Source organism: Punica granatum, chromosome 2 (genome assembly GCF_007655135.1).
Source record: "Punica granatum isolate Tunisia-2019 chromosome 2, ASM765513v2, whole genome shotgun sequence".
Taxonomy (NCBI): domain Eukaryota; kingdom Viridiplantae; phylum Streptophyta; class Magnoliopsida; order Myrtales; family Lythraceae; genus Punica; species Punica granatum.
This window is the reverse complement of record NC_045128.1, coordinates 16,027,166-16,048,245: the sequence shown is the minus strand read 5'-3', so window position 1 is coordinate 16,048,245 and position 21,080 is coordinate 16,027,166.

The following is a 21,080-nucleotide window of genomic DNA, read 5'->3' as shown; positions in this document are numbered from 1 at the left end:
AGAATTAAGAAATTTCAAATTTGTTTCACGTTTCTAAGACTATATGTGATTTCTTAATTTGATTTTTATGTTCTCGTATTAGGTCTGTGGGTCTCTTTTGTAATCGACCGCAAGAGACTTCAATTTTTAAATGGGTTCTTCTTTGATAATAATATTCAAATCACTAGAGGAATAAGCCATAGGACTAATGTGAATGACAGAGAAATTTCCTACGATCACTTTCCCTCGTGGTTTCCCTTAACTTGCACAGCAATAGGTAGTTGATGACCAACTTTTTCGTTCTTTCATATACCCTTTTTTATTATACACAGTCTTCCCTCACATAGTTGAACTATATATTATATTAGATCAAGAATAAAAGAAAATTAAGACAATCCTCGCTAGGACAACTCGTTACAAGGAAGGGATCATCGGAGGCTAAACGATAATTGTGGGTTCCAAATTTTCTATTTCTGAGGGGTCTGCAAATTTCTCTGAACCGCCATTGAAATAGTTTAAAAGAAAAATTAAGTATAAAAGCATAGAATCAAAACCCTCAGCTGGTAATTAACAAGATTATTATTTCCCCCATTCTTCAGTCCAAATTCGCAAGACCTTGAAGACAGAATTTGGACTTTAACAAAATAGGACTGAAGAATTGAATTGAATTATGGGTTCCAGCAAAAGAAGCTTGAATTGAATTGACCGCTGCATAATTATGTTAGCTTTTATTTGACAGCAGTATGGTTCAATGCTTACTAATGATATTTGAATCAAGTTATAGCTATCCCTAGATTCGTATTTATAAGTCCAAGATTTCTCTTATGCCAAAAATTCCACTTTCAAAGCGCAAGAAAGAAAAAGTTTTATATATAATTAACTGCAAAGCAGGGCGCGTAAAGGGTGGACTCGTATTCATGATGATACTACCAGTAACATGTGCATTGTATATGAAGAAAATGTAATTTACTACACCGTTTTTCCCATTTTCAAAATTAAATAAATACTATAGTTATTGTAAAAATAGAGAAATCAAATATATATTTTTTATTTTTTCAAATGATGTATACTACTCAAACCTTTTGATTTTTGTTCGAATTTTAAAGAATTTCATTTATCAATTTAATATTTACAATCAACAGAATGAAAAAGAAAATAAGAACATATATATAATAAATTACCAATTTTTAATATTTTCAAATATATTTTAATTCTTGTAAAAATATATAAACTTCTCTAGATTTTTTTATTTCTATAGATGAGCATATTTATATGAAATACCACTTAATTTGTGAATGACTAATAAAGATTTTAAACGAGAATTTAAATAACATGGTGAGAGTTATTGATTAAATTTTGACTAATAAATCCAAAGGATAGAATTAAAAAATAAAATTTAGGCTACATGTATGGAATGGTAAAAATAATCTAGATACATAAGTAATCAAGATTTACCTATATATATATATATATATATATACTTTTTAAGTGTTTAGATACATCGGAGTTGTGGAGGGCAAATTTCTGAATAGAAAAAGTGACACATTGAAAATTTTGTGGAATTATCTGTTATTTCTATTTTCCAATATTATAATAAAGCAAGCGGCTCTCCTATATGTTAATTGATAAGAAAACCCTTCAAATATTTTCAAGAAGTTAAATATATGGTAAAAGAATCAAAGTTTAGAATAATAATAAAAAATCAGCGACCAAAAAAAAAAAACGACCACAACTAACTTTGAGAAGCTGCGCCCAAATGGCCAAGAAAATCGTCCCCAACTCCTGGGGAGAAATTGCCGATTTACAAACACTGAAGTCTCATTTTGCATTTGCATTGTTAAAGCGAAAAACTTTTTTTAGGGAACAAAAAAAGCACTTTCGCTGGTAGTTTTTAAAAATTACTTTTGCTTGTAGTTTCAAAAATTTTATAATTTAGGTTTTAGATTTTTGGGATTTCACAATTCTGTTATCTTTTTTCTTACTTTCAAGTGCTTGACAAGAGAGTAATAGAAACCAGCGCTTGTTACATGTCATTGTCAATATTTTTCAAAATTTCAATCATCTTCTCTTTTGTTTTGTTGCCATGCGTAGCACGAGTGTGTTTGTCTAGTGTTATGAAAGACTAAATGATCCTCTGGGTCTAGATAGTCAGACCATCACGTATTAATATGAAAAAGTCAAATATATGTCTAGATGCATAACTGGTGAGATTGAATTATAAAAAGTCGAGAAATACTTTGTTAGGTTCAGTAGCTTTTATAACTATATTTGATGTGTGCACGTAGATTATAATTCTGGATGCATGAAAAAGATAAAAGTCTCATCTGGAAGGACAAATACAAAGGACCAATAACGTTTAAATATCTCATTCTTGGTTCTTGAACTTCGATTCGCTTTTCTTGTTCCTTTCCTTGGTCAGTGAGCGTGCCAATCCGATAGACTGATTATAGCACCAACACCCAGGAAGAGGCCGGCACTGCAACCGACTTTTGAATTTGGTAGTTTCATTGTTATGTAAATTTTCAAGATAAAGTTTTTCAATAATCATAACTTCTTCATTTCAAAATCAAGAAGTCGCAATTTCATTCTCACTAGTGTAATCTTTCATACTTCTTTTCGTTTTCCCCTATACGCTACAAGAACCACATGGGCTCGCTTTTGACCGAAACGTCCTTGAGAAACAAAAAGTATAAGGTTGGTTTTGTTTGCTTTTCAAATCAAAATTTTACTCCACTAAACTCTATTATATTTTTCGCTTAATTCAATAAAATAATCATTACTTTTATATTTTATTTTTAATTTAATAATAAATTATTTTTCATACTTTTTCTTAAACATTACTACAACTAAGTTTTTAATACTAAATTGAAAAACTATCACTGTCATCCATTTACTTTCACATTGCTACCACTTAAGTCCCTCATCAATTTGGCTTAAACGTTAGGATTCCGTCGATCAATTTGGTCCCTGTTGTCAATGCTACTAACAAATGTCTAACGTGGCTGCCTTTTTGACAAAATGGTGTCAAAAAAATAATTTTTTAATCTGACTTTTCAAAACTATCACTGTCATCGTTTTACTTTCCTCGAGCCATCACTTTAGCCCCTCTTCAATTTTTGCCACCAATTTGGCCTAAACGTTGGGGTTCAGTCTATTAATTTCGTCATCGCTATCAATGTCGCTAACGGATGTTTGATGTAGCTGCCTTGTTGGAGAAAACGACGTCAGAAAATTATTTTAATCAGAATTTTCAAAACGAAGTCGCTTTTGGTAATTTTTTTGAAAAAATATTTATTTATTTTAACGGATGCAGGGGTAGACCCGCTGGGACCTCCCCAGACCAAGGGGCAACGGTCGACCCGGGAGGCCCCGATCGGTCTCCCCTCTTTCCCAAATGTGAGGCTAGTGTCTACCAAACATGCATATATGCACATATACATATACATAGGCAAATGCATGGTTACATAACATACATGTATATAATATATATCATGATTTGTGGCTGGATTTTTAAATGTTTATAATATGCCACCACTTGTGGCTGGATCTTCATCTATAAAAAAAAAAACGAAAAGTGACATTTTTAGATAGAGATGAGTGTGGAATGGGCCAAGTGGCCTCCTTTTCAGCAGCCAATTTATTTCCACCGCCTTTGACCATCTTTGACCACTTTCTTTTTCTGCTTTTCTTCCTTATTTAAACCACACTTCTCCTTGCTCTATCCCTAGCTCAAGAAAAACGAAAATGAACCAGAAGAGAGAGAGAAAGAGAGAGAGAGGAGTTAGCTGAGTTAAGAAAAATCCTTGGAGAAGAAGACTAAGTTTGGAGTATTGATTAGTAAGTTGATTATCTATGATTTAAACATCCATATTCACTATGTTGTGTATAGTTGTGGCTCTTTTTGCATCCATTTCAGTTAGGATGGATTGAGAATTTTAGTTGTTGAGATTGGTAGCTTCTCCTAAATGATATAAGTTGAGTTGGATATATGTTTGGAGTTAGTCTTATGTTGTTTTGGGATGAGTTTGGTCACTTATATGGGTTGAAAAATTCGGTTGTGGGCAGGGGGCAAAACCCTTGGTTAAATTGGTGGGTTTCTAAGGCACATAGCTATGCCCTTCTGAAAGTATATATACACATATATAGATGTAGACAAGTGTGTGTGCATAAGTATATATATGCATACATTTTATTCTATGAGCTGACCATGGATTAGAGAAGGGAACTGAATTGAAAATTTATCGTGCATTATAATGATATCATGTGATGGATTGATTGAATAAGCTCTTATTTAGTTGTATTTCGGAACCAAAGAAGTACTTAGAATTCCTTGCACTCTTCTTGAATTTGGCTGATCAAATTGGTCATCCATTTGATGTATATTGTGATGAATCCTAAGTTGATATAATTTGAGAAATACATGTGTATAGCATTTTGCATTGTTCTCTATTTAAAGAGTTAGGTAGAAATTAAAAGAGATAGGGAAGAAGCATTTGTTAATTATAAATATCTTATATTATAGCTACATTCAGGAAATAGCACGAGAGGTGAATTGATGCATATTTTCACCCTTATCTAGTATATTATCTAACCTTTGTGCTTGAACTGGATAGGGGCTGGGGAGACTGAGACTATACCTCCGGAAGGCTCGATTCATTAAGTGGTCATTTCAGGGGTGTTTGTGAGTACTTTCTTCCATCGTAAAATGATAATATATATATGTATGGTTATAGTGGTTATCGTGGCTGTATGATTGTGGAACATAGCTGATGTGCATGTTTTGTATGATTGCGGAACATAGCTGATGTGCATGTTTTGTATGATTGCAGAACATAGCTGATGTGCATGCGTTGTATGATTGTGATTGTTGGACTATAGCCATGGGACCGCTGGACCCGGCGGATTATAAAAAGGGGCATGATCGGCCGCCGAACCCGGCGGAATATAAATAGGGACCTGATCGGCCGCTGGACCCGGCGGAATACAAATAGGGGCATGATCGGCCGCTGGACCCGGCGGAATACAAATAGGGGCCTGATCGGCCGTTGGACCCGGCGGAATATAAGTAAGGGCATGATCGGCCGCTGGACCGGCGGAATATAAATGAAGGTTAACTCTTACCGCCAGAGGTTAATGGGCGGCCCCCGCTGATGAGATGTGAGTAGTGGACGTTGAGAATTGTGTGAGTGAGATGTGCGGGGTCACGGTACCGTCATAACTCTGTTGCGAGGAAATGCAACCCTATGACTATATTACTGTTGTTTGAATTTGGTTGCCCTATGAGTTGTGTGAAAGGATGATCTTAGTATTGGATGCTATATCACGGTGAAATATGTATATATATATATATGTATGATTGATTGTCGTCAGTTGTGATGTAACATATTAGCTCATTTTACCTTGGAATATAGTACTCACTGAGTGGCAGCTCACCCCCTGCATACATTTTTCCAGATGAGCTAGGAGCTAGACTAGCCGCACAGGGGGACTGTGGATAACGGGGATCAGCGCAAAGGATTTTGGCAAGTAGGCCCACCCATAGTATAGGTAGTAAGTGTTCGTAAATGTTACAATCCCGTTACGACCTGAACTTTTGTTAGTTGGTTTAGTGGTATGGTTGTAGCTGAACACACTATGGAGAGCATATATTCAGGTAGAGCATGCCGAGTTAGTTTAAAGGTTGGATGTGTTGTAGAAGTATGCTATATATATCTATGAAAGCTTTTCGTTCAGTCTGTGTTACAAGATGGTTGCAACTGAGTAATCTTTGAGAGTTTTGTGCTTATATTTGAATTAGTTAGGTGGTTATATGTTTATATAGAGCTTGCTGGGTTGGTTCAATGTGTTGGGAGTTAGGAAAACGGATTATACATATATGAGTTGCGTATATGATAATGGATATTAAGGAATAGAGGGGAAACTCTGCTATAAGTTTCGGGTCGTGACACCAAAGTCCTCTGTTAAACTCTTTCAATGAAAGTGATGCTGCGGATCGAGAGAAGAGATGCATCAGCTCATTGGAGAAAATGAAGTTGCTCGGAGGCCTGTAGCTAAGCTGCTACGATGGAGAAACACTGGAAAGGGACTGAAGAGGTGACATGAAGCTCGCTATAGCTCTCAGGAAAGGGAAATTGAGGCTAGTCGTTAGAACTGGATACGAGGCTGAACTAAGAATGACTCTGGAGCTCCTGATACTACTAATTCGTCTCCTTATCCGATTAGTAGTATCAGCCTATCAAGAGCTCTGAAGTCACTCATAGTTCAGCCTCGAGTCCAGCTCTAACGACTAGCTTCAATTTCCCTTTCTTGAGAGCTATAGAGAGCTTCAGGTCGTCTCTTCAGTCCCTTTCCAGTGTTCCTCCATCGTAGCAGCTCAGCCATATGCCCTTCCAAGCAGCCTCCCTCCTTTCCAATGAGCTGATGCATCTCTTCCTTCGATCAGTAGCATCACCCTCACCGAAAGAGTCAAACAAAGGGATTCAGAAAAGGGGGGGGAGTGATCGACTGGGGCCTCCTTGGCCAGCCGCTACCCCCTTGGCCTGGGGAGATCTCGCTAGTCTACCCCTTCAAAAGCGACTTCGTTTTGGAAATTCTGATTAAAAATAATTTTTTGACGTCGTATTCTCCAACAAGGCATCTACGTTAGACATTCATTAGCGACATTGACAGCGAGGACAAAATTGATAGAAGGAACCCCAACATTTGGGCCAAATTGGTGGCAAAAATTGAGGAGGGACTAAAGTGGTGGCTCGAGAAAAGTAAAAAGATGACAGTGATAGTTTTGGAAAGTTAGATTAAAAAATTATTTTTTTGACACCGTTTTGTCCAACAAAGCAGCCATGTCAGACATCTGTTAGTGGTATTGATGGCAGGGACCAAATTGATCGGCGGAACCCCAACGTTTAAGCCAAATTGATGGTAAAAATTGATGAGGGACTTAAGTGGTGGCAAGGTGAAAGTAAATGGATGACAGTGATAGTTTTCTCTACTACATTCTCTCAATTATTTATTACTTTTTTTAATCTTTCTCTCCAATTTTATAATAAATTCTTTCACATATTTTTTTTAACCGCTATTATAACTAACTCTTTAATAATAAATTTATCCACTTATTTTGTCTTCTTTAATAATAAATTTATCCACCTATTTTGTATTCATTTTCTTAAAGTGTAGTAGAGTTAAGTAGAGTAATAACTCTACTCCAAAACCAAACACAAACTAAGGGACTAAGGTGCACAAGAATTGTAGCACCTGGGCCCCTTCTATCGAAGACAAAAAAGATTATGCACTCCCATAGAAGAATTAGTAAGAAAACCTTAAGCTTAGAAAACTGTTAATCCTTTATCTAGCATGGGATGAAAGATAGGTTTTATGCACCCTATAGGCTTAAAAATCATCAAGCCTAAGCATGCAACGAAAAGCTCACCTTATAGTTAGTTAAGTCCACGTACAAAAGTGGAAGCTAGTGTCGTAGTAGTTTTTTCACATACCGAGTGTGGAAAAGAAGTTATCCTCGGCGTAAGTGAACTCAAGCACTGAAGAGATTAGGTTACCTCCACATTAAAATAAAGAGAGAGAGAGAGACAGAAAGGTTACCTCGTAGTCAATATGTTATACTAGAGGATGTTAAAGAGCACGTGGCACATAGGCAACGGTGCAAAAGTCACACACTTTCCCATAATAATGATTGTTGAGATCTAAAAGAATATGATCTCAAGTCTAAGAGTTAGTAAAAGATCATAGATTTTGCATAAGTTAATTAAGTATTGTTGCCTATCAGTTTAAACTTTGAAATATATTATAAGTTCAAGTGAAAATTTTGAATTAATTACCAACTATTGTAAGACAAATTGGTCTTTACATTTGGCTTGACTCTGTAACTTCACTTTTTTCTTTTTTATTATGGTGCAATAATATATATTCGTTTCGGACATCAATCAAGAGGTTTTGGATGTTGTTCTCATTAACATTAACATGACTTTCTTATTTCCTTTATTTCCCGTTCTCTTATCTCCTACTAAAATCATGCTCCGTTTGGATTCAAAGTGAGATATTAAAATATGACTTTAACTTAATTCTACCCACAATAAGACAAAATAACTCATACAAAGTCAAAGGGTGGGCTCCATTTATACCACTTTTTTTCAAAATTAAAATCACATAACTCATACAAAATCAAAGGGTGGGCCCCATACATAACCGTTTATACCACTCTTTTTCAAAATCAAAATCTGATTTTAAAATGTTACATACAAACTAAACGCAATATAAACTACCGACTGTGCCATCTATATTTATAAAACAATTAAAACCCTTGTCCATAGGTGGACAGGTGTCAACATTACATGAATGAGTTTTATATATTCTTTAACAAGTGAAAAAGGGGGGTTGGTTGTGTACTAATAGATGATCTTGCGTTTAAATTCCACAATTAGCTTTCTCATTTTATTATGCTTTTCTTCTTTTATATATTTCTCTGAAAGTTTTTTTATTTTTCTATTTATTTGTCTTTCTCATATTTTCTTCCCTTTCTTTCTCCTTTTATTATCATCAATACCTGCTTTTTTTTCTTTCATATTCTCACATGCACTTTTTCATAGAGAAAACTATTAAATTTAATATTACCATTAGATAATCCAGTGAATCATAGATAAGGATGCGTAGAGTTGTAGAAAAATAGATAAATATTTATTTTCTTATTAAATTTAGCACGTGAATATTTTTTTTAATATAATTTTTAATTTAAGTATAACATGAATAGTACAACTTTTCACTTTTCCCTATACAAGAGGTACGTTAATTTCGTATATCTATATAGATGAATAACTTTATATACAATTTTTTATTTTTTAAGTAAAATAATTTTATTGATATAGCAAAACTGGTCTCAAGTAATTCATAAGAGTACCACGGGCAACCAAGATTTTTTTTATTCTTTATTGTTTTGTTATTCAAAAAAATTATAGGAAATATGACCATAATTAGTTTTTCTACCACAATTTTAACCTTTTAATGATTGGTAATCTATTTAAGTCACTCCAGATTAATCTTCACTCACCTCATTGATACTTATCATATTTTTTCTTTACAGAGTTGCCTCAAAAGGTTTTAGTAAAAAAATGAGAAAGATCTTCAACTCTAAAAGAATATTTATTTACATCCTTGACCAAATTAAATCTATGATCAAATAAAATTCATAAAATTTACATCCATAAGATAAAAACAGAAAAATAGGTATTGCCCCAGCGAAGCAGGCTCTTGTCTACTAGTGAGAACTCTAGCTTCTATTTGGTAAGATGAACTGCTGACCTCCATGGTACCTTTCTGCTTGTCAAGTGTTCTCCACTTGCGAACGTATATTTTGTAGACTGATCAGTCCGATTTGAATTCATGACTACATACTACGTGTATATATATATATATATGGGTAAATTACACCGGTGGTCCAAAATGTTTTACAAATGTTTCATGATGGTCCAAAAAGTTTTTTTCGTTACATGATGGTACAAAATGTTTCAAAGTTGTTTCATGATGGTACAAACCGTCAACTCGAGCTGACGCCGTTAATATTTTGCTAACGTGGCGCGTCCTATGTGTCACTTTTGTTACGTGGAACCAATCATAGTGCGCCACGTCATTTAAGACAAAATAAAATTTTAAAAAGTCCAACAAAATACAAAAAATAATTAAAAAATACAAAAAATAATTAAAAAAATACAAAAAAAGATTAAAAATTTGAAAAAAATTAAAAAATTTTAAAATTTTGAAAATTTGAAAATTATTTTTAAAAATTTAAATTTTTTTTAATTTTTTTTTAAAATATAAAAATATACAAAAAAGAGTAAAAATTTAGAAAAAATAAAAATTATTTTAAAATTTTTATTTTTTTTTTTTTTTCTCTTTTTTTTTTTAAAAAGGGTAAATTTTCCTCTTTTTTCCTTTTCCTCTTCCCTTTTCCCTCTTTCTCCCTTCTTTCCCCTTCTTTTTATTTCTTTCCCCCTTTTCCCCTCCTTTTTCGAATTTTTCCCCTTTTTTTTCTAAATTTTTTCTCTTTTTTATTTTTTTGTCTTTTTTAAAAAATTTTAAAATTTTTTTTTTTTTTTTCAAAATTTTTTTTTTTTTTTTTTTTTCAAATTTTTACTCTTTTTTTCAAAATTTTTACTCTTTTTTTTGTATTTTTTTAATTATTTTTTGTATTTTTTTGGGCTTTTTAAAATTTTATTTTGTCTTAAATGACGTGGCGCACTATGATTGGTTCCACGTAACAAAAGTGACACATAGGACGCGCCACGTCAGCAAAATGTTAACGGCGTCAACTCGAGTTAACGGTTTGTACCATCATGAAACAACTTTGAAACATTTTGTACCAGCATGTAGCGAAAAAAACTTTTTGGACCATCATGAAACATTTGTAAAACATTTTGGACCGTCGGTGCAATTTACCCATATATATATATATATATATATATTTTATGACAGAAGGTTACAAACATGAGCTTAGCAAAAAGATAAGTAGCGTAATGATGTACAATTTCGTTTAATAATCAAGAGGTTTTAGGTTCGATACTCGTGAGAATAGCCACATCATTTTATTTATTTTTTCTGGTTGGAAGAGAGGTATACAATGAAATAATAATCTTAATAGCTAATAAAAGGGTAAGGATATGTAACCAAAAACGAGTATCTAAACTAAAACCTTTTAGTTACTGGCGAAGGCATGTAACACTGCACTACACTTTGTATATGTGTCCCTTTATTACTTATTAGAGTATCTATTTCATTATATTAAGTTTATTGACATCCCTTCTAAAAAAATAGTGTCACAAAAAATTCGACTGTCCAAAATTCAATCTTTTAATTTCTTCATTCCAAGCAAGAGCATGCATTATTATACTACACCTCCTTTTTTATTATTTTTTTTTTCGGGTTGGAGGTCCATGAGTCTAATATAGATGATGAAAGGGAATAATAGACCACAAAAGGTCTTAACAGCAAGAAGAATTAATCTCATAATCTCTTAATTCCGGATTGTTGACAACTATTACTGCATTGATGCGCATTGCTTGCAAAAATCTTTTAGTTGGCAATTTCATTTCGAGTTTTCACATTTATTTTCAGATCAACATAATTGGAATAGCTCAAAATTGAAAGAGAAACTTTTAAAAGAATCTGTGTTTTTTGTCTTTATAAAAACTACCGTTTTAATCTTTTCCATTGAAAAAAGATCTTTTTTTTTTCTCATCTATAATCTTTATTCTTTTTTTATTATTATCTTCTTTGTATGTATTGGTTTACTAACTCTTTGATCTCCATGTGATTATTGTTTGTATTCTATTAATAGAAATCACTTGAATTATAGAAAAGAAAAGGAGAAAAAAAAAACCTCAGAAACCAGCCGATCTACAAAGTCTTTTTCCCTCTAAAATCGTTCTCGTACATATTTTTCTTCTTTACGTAACAGGGGGACATGATGCTGACTAGTACTGAAGTTTGCTCCCACTTGAGGAGACCACTGGTTTTTTGCAAGTGGGTCGTTTCTACATCGAAACAATAATATGTTTGAGAGAAAGACCACTTCATTCATTTACATAACTTATTAATTTGAAATTAATAGATTCTATATTCATTTTCGCCAGTGAAATTTTTATGCCTCTTTATTTAAAATTTACTATTCTTAAACTACATTATAGGCCTCTCTTACCGAAAGAAAATAATATGTGAAATAAACGTAAGTGTTAGTTTATGTAATTCGGTGCTTGTAATGTTCTTCTTAAATAAGGTTTCATATTCGAGTTTTGTATATAGAGAAATTTACTATTAAGGAAGTTTTAATCCTTAATATGACGATGTTGATCGAATCTAAATTAGTTGGTGCCATTGAGCTTCCGAATTGCTCACTGATGCACATAAAAATACTATTATGTGATCGGCTCATACGGTAAAACAGTTTGCTTATTATCTCTTTGAGAATTCAAATCCGATGCCGAAAAACTATGGAAAGTAATAACCATCCATACCGTTGAAATATATAAATGACATACTTGATTACATGTATATGTAGGATATGTAGGAACCATATTCGGCCACAACCCAGCAAAGTTGGTGCAAAAACTTCCAAAACTGCTTCAATTTTATGCATTCCGTCAAAAGTTCATTAATTGCTAACGTGATGTGTCGTATGAGTCGCTTTTGTCAGGTGCAATCAATCATATCTCGCCAAAAAAAATCAAATAAAAGTAGAAAAAATGATAAAATTGCGGAATATTTTTTAAAAAATTTAAATAAAATAAGAAAATTTAAATTAAATAATAAAAAAGAAAGAGAGAGATATTGAGAAGAGGTAATCGGAGAACAGGATTGGGGTAGCACCGTTGGCCACCAAACCCTGAACGAAGGTGGGCTAAGATCTCGTCGAAGATGGGGGTGGGGACGCCCCTTTCGGCCACCACCTCTCCACTAGAGGTGTGCGGGTCCACATATCCTTTTCTTTTTATGTATTCGAGCCCTATCCTATTAAGGACAGATTCCAAGATTTTGGGACCAGACTGATGAGGATTGTGGGCATGACAATGAGGCTGATGCACACGAGCTTGGAAGTCGGACTCGTGAAAAGGGAGCTGAAGCACAAGATCTTGGAGGCTTGCATCTTTTGAGTGGGCCAATCACACATGCGAAGGCCAAACAAATCCAACAAGCTATGGAGAGCTTGCTGATGGGCTTTTTGGGCCAAGAGGAGTCTAATTCAATTGGGTCTCCAAAGGCCTTTATTCAACTGACTTGCCATGAGATGTTGAAGATGGAATAAAAGACTGCGAACTATTCTAAATAGCCTTTATTTAGTTTCCTTTGTTATTTCTTACTTTAGGAAACTAAAGTTATTCCAATTGCCTAGTTTATTAGTTTCCAGTTTCTCCTAGGCTTATATAAAAGGAGGCTGAGTAGCTAATCATAGGTAGACTATTCTAGTATTTTGGTGAGATTTTCTCCTTTGTTCTTCATTGAACTCCTTCGAACAAACAAGTGTGACAGCTTGTGATTGTTCGGTACTGTACGGACCCGAATGTGGACTCTCGTCAGGGCCCGCATTGCGCGCTTTTGGATCGCGCGGCTTGGGGGTGTCCACCTTCCCGTGGGGACGCGTGACGGACACGTGTGAGAGAAGGAGTCGCCACTTATCATTTTACGACCCGAAGGTCGAGGGCGGATAAGTTACCCGGGTCTAGGGGTATGGAGCACCTAGTTGTTGTTAAGGCATTGGTCTGTGCGGAACCGGAAAGTCCGTGTTCGGGGGTTCATGTTACGTGCGGGCCTATATCCCGCACGCCCTTTCGGTACTCTGGTTTGCTAGGCTTGCATGTTTTATTATTTACCGCGTGGATTAAGTTGCGCTCAGCTCGCACGTTTTGACACCGTAAACTCGATGAATTAAACGATGTCGATTGAGAAGCCAAGAGAGAAGTAAATCTGTGTGTCAGGGAATTGGTTCACAATCTTGCGTTACAATTCATCGAACCATGGAGGTTGAATCCCTGCGTGAACCAAAACCGCGAGATCTTGGATTTACTTGTGTCTGGGCAAGCATTAGACCGATTCGATTAATTCGACTCTCGGACCGTTCGCTCACCGACTGGAATTCTTACAAAATAAATGTACAAAATAAAATCCTTACAATGCTCTCGAAAACAATAAATACAAATTACAAAAGGGTCGAATTCCAGTCGTTTTGCGTTCGGTTATTATTCCACTCTAACTCACCGTGAGTTTAGGGAAAAGACCGAAGAACTAAAATTCAATGGACGCTCTTACTGAATAGGGCGTTGGACCCTATGAGTGTTGATTAGGGTGTTGAACCCTGTGCTCGATGATTAGGGCGTTGAACCCTAATATTATTCGGCCTAGGGATCAGGCTCGACCCGCATGGCAAACAGGTGCGGAAAGATAACACGCAACATGTTAATAACAGACAAAGTGTTTGTTATTGTCGTGTTTACGTGAATTAACAGATTATTAATCCAGGGGTGTTTTTGCAAGCAAATGCCATATGCTAAACAATCAAACATGTGCCAACGTTTTAACATTCGGCTTTGTTTTGAGAACTTGACAAAGAGAGTCAAATCTCAAGTGTGTGGATTGCTTTTACAGTTGTTCTGTATTGTGACACTGAATTACCACTGAATTAACCAAACTCGTGTTTTGACTCTAGATTTGGAATCTAGAATTCCTCCTAACCATTATCTAGTGTTTGGTTAGGTCGAGTGAAAGGTTAATCAGCATTTCGCATGTTTTCTGACAGAGATAACCGTTCTAGTTACCCGAGTCTATGTTAGGATAACAGAAACTCATCAGTTAGATAAGAAAAGGCTATGCAGATGAACCTGCACCTGAACAGGTAGCCCATTCTTATCCCGTACTGTAGTGTTTCTGTCATGCTAACCCTAAGGGTGTCGCTGAATTGTGAAAAGATGATTTTGCCATTTATTTGAAAATTGTTTTCAGAAAAGGGGGAAACATCGCAGTGCGGGCCACCTCGGCCTGTAGCCGGTGCCAACCAAATCCCTGGATCGTCCAGGGTTGTGCAAGAACCCCGAAAAAGCCAAAGAACCGGTCGATCTGCCCGGAAGTGATCTAGAAAGATCTTCTGTATCCTGACCTGAGCTACCTGGAATCAGGTAAAAACTCAAGTTGAGACATAGAAGCCCTTTTCAGACGTCCATGCTACATCGGACCGCGCGTTTCGGGTTTTGAAATTGATAAGTTTGAAAAGGGCACCAACGTCATTTGACAACTCGTCGACGCGAGTTATCAGTTAATGGCCAATTCGTGTAAACTTTATCAGTGTGAAGTGGGTTTAATCATGTGAGCGTCCCGATTAACCCGTTCGTGAAATTAATGCTTAAGGGTTGTGCCGAATGCATTAATTGTGGAAATGATTCGTGATTCGGCAACCAAGACAGGTCAAGAAAGACCGAGGATGATTCGGCCAACAATGGCCGGAACACCTTTTGGTCCTAATAGGCCCGAAAGGGTCTCCGAATTACGAATCCATGCAAAGTTTGGTTTGGAAAGACATTTCATGTGAGATTGCGACAATAATGTAAATTGCCAATTACACGAAAGCCGAGAACGGACTCAAAACGGGAAGAGGAAGCCTCATGCAACCCGTACGAGTCTAAGAGGCTCTCGGTTATTTCTCCTAGGAGATAGCCGAGAGGTCCCATGGCCCGAATGGGGTTCCACGAGGTTTCCCCGTCTCGTTTCGAATCATTTCTCGCATGCTTAAATGACAAACATGATAAATGACACGATTAAACGAAAGTCGGTATTGCCATGATTTGAATAACGCATTCGAACATGGAAACATGCACAAACAAGTTATTTAAGGAATCGATAAAACAATACCGACTTCATGCACGTGAGAAAATACGATGAAACTCGGGAATCGAACTTGGATTGGGTCAAGAAGATCGTTCCTTGCCCGAAAGGAGCAAGAGAGCATTCGGTCACCTCCCTCAGAGGGAAACTCGTGAGCTCTTTGCCTTTCCCGGGTCGGGATGTTCTTCTCGACTACGATCCAAGTGTTTCCCGACATGCTAGCATATAAATCGAGGATAAATATGCATGGTATAACATGGAAAGTGCATAAAGATTAAAACTTGGAAATAAAACATACATAAAACCCCTTATAACTCCATAAACGCAATGAGAATGTAAAAGTCCTAGCTCCTCTAAGTCGGGAATGGCCATACCTAGTCCCGAGATGCGGGATGGGACCTTCAAGAGTCGGGTTGGACCGTTGATGGGTCGGGTTTGGGCTGTTTTCCGTTGAACAGACCCGAATGGCATCAAACAGACCCGGCTGAAATACTGGACAGACCCGACTGGCACAAGTCGGGTCGGACGTCGCCACGGAGGCTCCCGATGGAGTTTTGAGGCAAGGTCAGTGGCTCCTGACTCCTAACTGACCCCCGGAGGTGACTGTGGTGGTCGTTTGGTCCCAGAGTTATCGGGTCGACCCGTACAGCCCTGCAAAGATCACGGAAAACAGAGCACGTCTGGAAATTCGGACCCGTCTGGCACCAGTCGGGTCGGACGTCGCCACGGAGGCTCCCGATGGAATTTTGAGGCAAGGTAAGCGGCTCCTGACTCCTAACTGACCCCCGGAGGTGACTGTGGTGGTCGTTTGGTCCCAGAGTTATCGCGTCGACCCGTACAGCCCTGCAAAGATCACGGAAAACAGAGCATGTCTGGAAATTCGGACCTGTCTGGCACCAGTCGGGTCGGACGTTGCTACGGAGGCTCCCGATGGAATTTTTGAGCAAGGCCAACGGCTCCCGACTGCTAACTCACCTTTAGAGGTGGCTGTGGTGGTCGTTTTCCGAAAAGAGTCTCGGATCGACCCGATCTGCAAGAAAACCGCACAAACAGTCAGAAATTTCGACCCGACTGGGCAGTCGGGCTGTTTCTTCTTCCTGGGGTTAAACCGACGGGTTTTTCTTGGATTTCTTGACTCCTTGACACCCTAGGGTTGTGTGGGGAGGTGTTTGATGGGTTTTGGTAGCTCAAACCGACTTGGAAAGGCTTGAAACCCGGTTTGACATTTTTTACCCGAGAAGGACCAAATCTGTCCAGATTTTGTTCAAGGCTGGTTCTATGGCTTAGAGGCTTCAAACTTAAAATCTAAGTTCAGAAATGGATAGAGGGGGTCAAAAACATGTGGGATATGAAGTTTGGTAAAGTTTGGATTTAAGCCGGGATGGATTCCGACTTAAGACTTTGCCCGGTTTTGCTTCGTTTTGTTTGCTGGAAATGGCTGAAGCTTGCTGCGGTTTGCTATGGAGTTTGAGAGCTTTTGAAGAGTGAGAAATGCTAGAGAGAGAGTGCTTGAAGGTGTCTCCTTAAGTTAATGACTTAGAAAGTATATATAGGCTATGCTTAAGTGCAATTAAGTGAAGAAAAGTGCAATTAAGGGGCATGGATTAGGAGATCCGAATTTGTTTAATGAAGGAAGAAGATATTCTTGCAAGTGGCATTGATGGAGAAGAGATAAAACATTAATGAGCATTAATGGGGAGTTGGAGTGCAAGAATGAAACACTTAGATATTTTAGGGGATAAGTGTGCAAGTTGTCTTCTTATCTTCATGGAGATGAAGAAGACAAAGGAGAGGACACCTAGGGCAAGGATGGGGCGGCTAGGCCTAATCCGTGGGTCCTACGGCCGAAGATGAGAAACCGGGAGAAAGCTCGGGTCTCGATTGGTCGTGCATTCGAAGTTCGTGGTTCAAATTGAACGCTGAATTGTCGACATGCGCGAGAAAACGAGTTTAATGAGCCCGAGATTGGCATTTTTCATGGAGAAATGCCCCGGAAGCGTACGAGGCTCGGAAGCCGATTTTGCTCATTGCAGGTGAACAGAGAGAAGTTGTCCGCTTCTGACAGCATATCTTGTGTCTGCATCTCACGTTGGTCATTTTGACATAAATTGTCAGACAACGTGAACAATTATCCCTTAAGCCGGTAATGCTAACGTGGGGCCGGAGACATCCTAGGAGGCCGAAACTGGATTTCTCAGGATGATTTCTGAGTTGCTTGGGCACTCCGGAGATTACTGTAATCTCTGTTTGTCGAGATCAAACCTCCAAGGACTTGAAAAGTGTATCTGAGACCTCTAAAGCACTGCTCGGGAGGTCTAGGTGAGTCGTGTGATTTATTCCGGCGATTCCACATTGAGCCTTGAGAAGGCTAGCATTGTGTAACGTAAGCATTCGGCGTCAAGTTTCCCCAAAGAGGACCTCCGGATATGGATTTCCACTGAAAATGGTCATTTCCGCTCCTCGGAGGTTACTTGGGAAACCGTGAAGGGTTTTGCCGTCTGTTTTGCCCAATTGTGAATGTCTGCTAGAGTTTTCTGGGCAATGCGGTATGAACTTCGTTTGCCGTAATTCCATCAGACCATTCTCCGACTATGCTCTTCTGAAGAGGGGTATGCTTATTTTGCCGTTCGGAAGTCATTTGAAGTGTCTGTGTGACTTCCAAGAGACAATCTGAAGCATTGTTCATGCTCTGTGTGTTGATGGGACATGGCCGCGTCTGATATTTGGAATTAACTTTTCTCCAGGAAACCGGCATTTTTGGACTTCCACTGAAAAGTTGTCTGTATACAGAAAGTTGTTCTATATAGAGCAGATGATTTGCAAAATGCTTTTGGGGACACTTTTCATCTATTTGGCATTGATGTGGATTTTTGGAGTCCAATATTTACTATCTTCCGACGACCGAGCGAACTATCGGAAAATAGTACCGTCCGTGTAGTACACTGAAAATGCCGGTTTTGGACATTGTTGAGCTCTCTGGTCGCTCTGTTGCCCTTTGGTGACCCGTAGAGTCCTTCTGTCATGTCCACGGGTCATTTGCTCAATTTTGCCAACTTGAGGATGAATAGTGATTTCTTGCTCTGCCGAGCCGTTTTCTGTGTTCTGCTCAAGTCGTGGCTTGGATCATTGCTAATATCGTTGTTTGGAATGGTGAGCCAAAATGGGGTGCTGACAGGTACATTTTGATATTATTGGTTCTTGTTTCTTCATAAACGACGAGTCAATAATCCTTGTCTTGATATTGTTGGTTTTTGTTTCTCTATAAACAACGGGTCAATAATCCTGTTTATCTAAATCTGTGTTTAGCGATCTGGGAATCGATTCAAGTTGGTCGTTGGGTTTCACAATCCTTCGTGAGGTCCGCATCATTTGGGTATCAGAGCATCAGGCTCCAAATCAGGTTTATCATATCCTTTTCGTTTCAATTTGCTGAATTTCGTTCCATCTAGATTGTTCGTTCTGCATTGGTAGTAGCAAAAAAAAAAGTTCCAACTTTAAAAAAAGGAGAGAGAAAAAAAATTCGGCCAAAAAAAATTAGAGCTGAAAAAAAAATAGATAGAAAGAAAAGAAAGAAGCTGTCAGTGTTAATTTGATCTGAATTCTTTGCATCAAATCATTCTAAAGTTGTTATTTACCTTTGTTATTGATCCACGTTGATTTTGCTCCCATAATTACCTAATACCTGATCTTCCATAGTCCCTTCCCTATATCATTCTCCATATCTTTCCATTCATATATTACTATGATATATTCCTTTCTTCATTCATAAAATCTTTCCTTTCTTCACCTTCCTTTGACCATTTATTTCCCTGTTAGTTTGTGTCCAAGTTAGGGCCAATATATTAATTGCTATTTTGAATTATTACGAGCTAGTTGCCTTTGATTTGTAAGTTGCTGAGTTCTTTAAAGAACTTTAAGGAGGAAATTAGAGTGGAAAGAGGCAAGAGTGGTGAGCGTATCAGAGGGAAAAAGCCATTGAACTGAGCGAAACACGAGTGTTGAGTGACGATAATTTAAGGGCAAACATGTGAGCACTGTTGTGAGGTCCTAACACCAATTTTCTTTTCGTAGTTCAAACATGAGCTTCGCAGGAAAAGGCAATGAATCTACAACCGGGGATGGAAGTAATGCCGGCCAGCAAGATGTTGCTTTTACTTTAAAAGCCATGCAACAACAATTCAAGAGATTGGAAGTTGTTTTCGGAGATATCCGTGATAGAATGGACCGGCAAGATCAACGAATTGATCAAATGCAGAGGGAGCAACCTAGGCAGCATGTGCAAGTTCCCAATACAAGGAGGCTAATCCGCCAGTCGCCGAATCCTCACGATGAAGAAGATGAAGATTTTGAGGAAGATGATGAAATTGCATTCGTGGGAAGTGTGAGGAGAGCCAGAGGAGTTAGGAATGAGGGGCGAAGACATGGTAGGCGAGATCAAGCAATTAGAGATGGAGTAGATAGGAATATTGGGAGTATTAAAATGACGATACCACCTTTTCAAGGGAGGAATGACCCTGACGCTTTTATCGAATGGGAGAGGAAGGTGGAGCTTGTATTTGATTGCCATAATTACTCGGAAGAGAAGAAAGTAAAGCTTGCAGCGGTGGAATTCATTGATTATGCCATCGTTTGGTTGGACAAATTGGTTAAGGAAAGAAGAAGGAACCATGAAAGACCTATTGAGACCTGGGAGGAGATGAAACTGTCATGCGGAGGCGATTTGTTCCCTCGTATTATTATCGGGACTTGCATTTAAAATTGCAGAGTCTAAGACAGGGGATGAGGAGCTTGGAAGACTATCACAAGGAGATGGAGATAGCTTTGATTCGGGCAAACATTGAAGAAGATGAGGAGGCAACTATGGCCAGGTTTTTATGTGGTTTGAACTGAGAAATTGCTAATGTGGTGGAGTTGCAACATTATGTGGAGATGGAAGAGATGGTTAGCATGGCCATGAAAGTAGAACGACAACTCAAGAGAGGGAGACCAGCAAGGCAAGAGGGTGGTTCGAATTTGGGGTTTTCATCAAATTGGAAGTCGAAATGTGGTGCCAGCTCAAGACCAGTAGAGAAACCCAAATCGAATGCTGAAAGGAGCATGAGCAAGAGCCAATAGGACAACAAGAAGAGAGGTAACTCTACATCCCAACCTCAAAAGAATAGGGATATCGAATGTTTTCGGTGTTTGGGGTCTGGGCATATTGCTTCTCAATGTCCAAATAAAAAGGGCAATGATCATGCTAGATAGTAGGGAAATTGAAACTGAAGAAGAGGAAAGTGATTCAATGCTAACATATGATGATTTTAGTGATTATGAATATGCTGCTGAGGGGAATGTCTTAGTAATCATGCGAGCTCTTAACGCAAAAATTAAGGAAGAAGAAAGAGTTGATGTGCAAAGGGAGAATATATTCCATACTAGATGCCACGTGAAGGATCGGGTATGTAGTTTGATCATTGATGGGGGTAGCTGTGTGAATGTGGCTGGTAAGTTACTTGTTGACAAGTTGAGATTGTGTACATTGAAGCATCCTAGGCCATATAAGCTGCAATGGTTGAATGAAAGTGGAGAAGTGAAGGTGAACAAGCAAGTTCTGGTTTCCTTTACAATTGGGAGATACAAGGATGAAGTTCTTTGTGATGTAGTGACTATGCATGCTAGTCATATGTTGCTTGGGAGGCCATGGCAGTTCGATAGACATGCAATATATGATGGGTATAAGAATGATA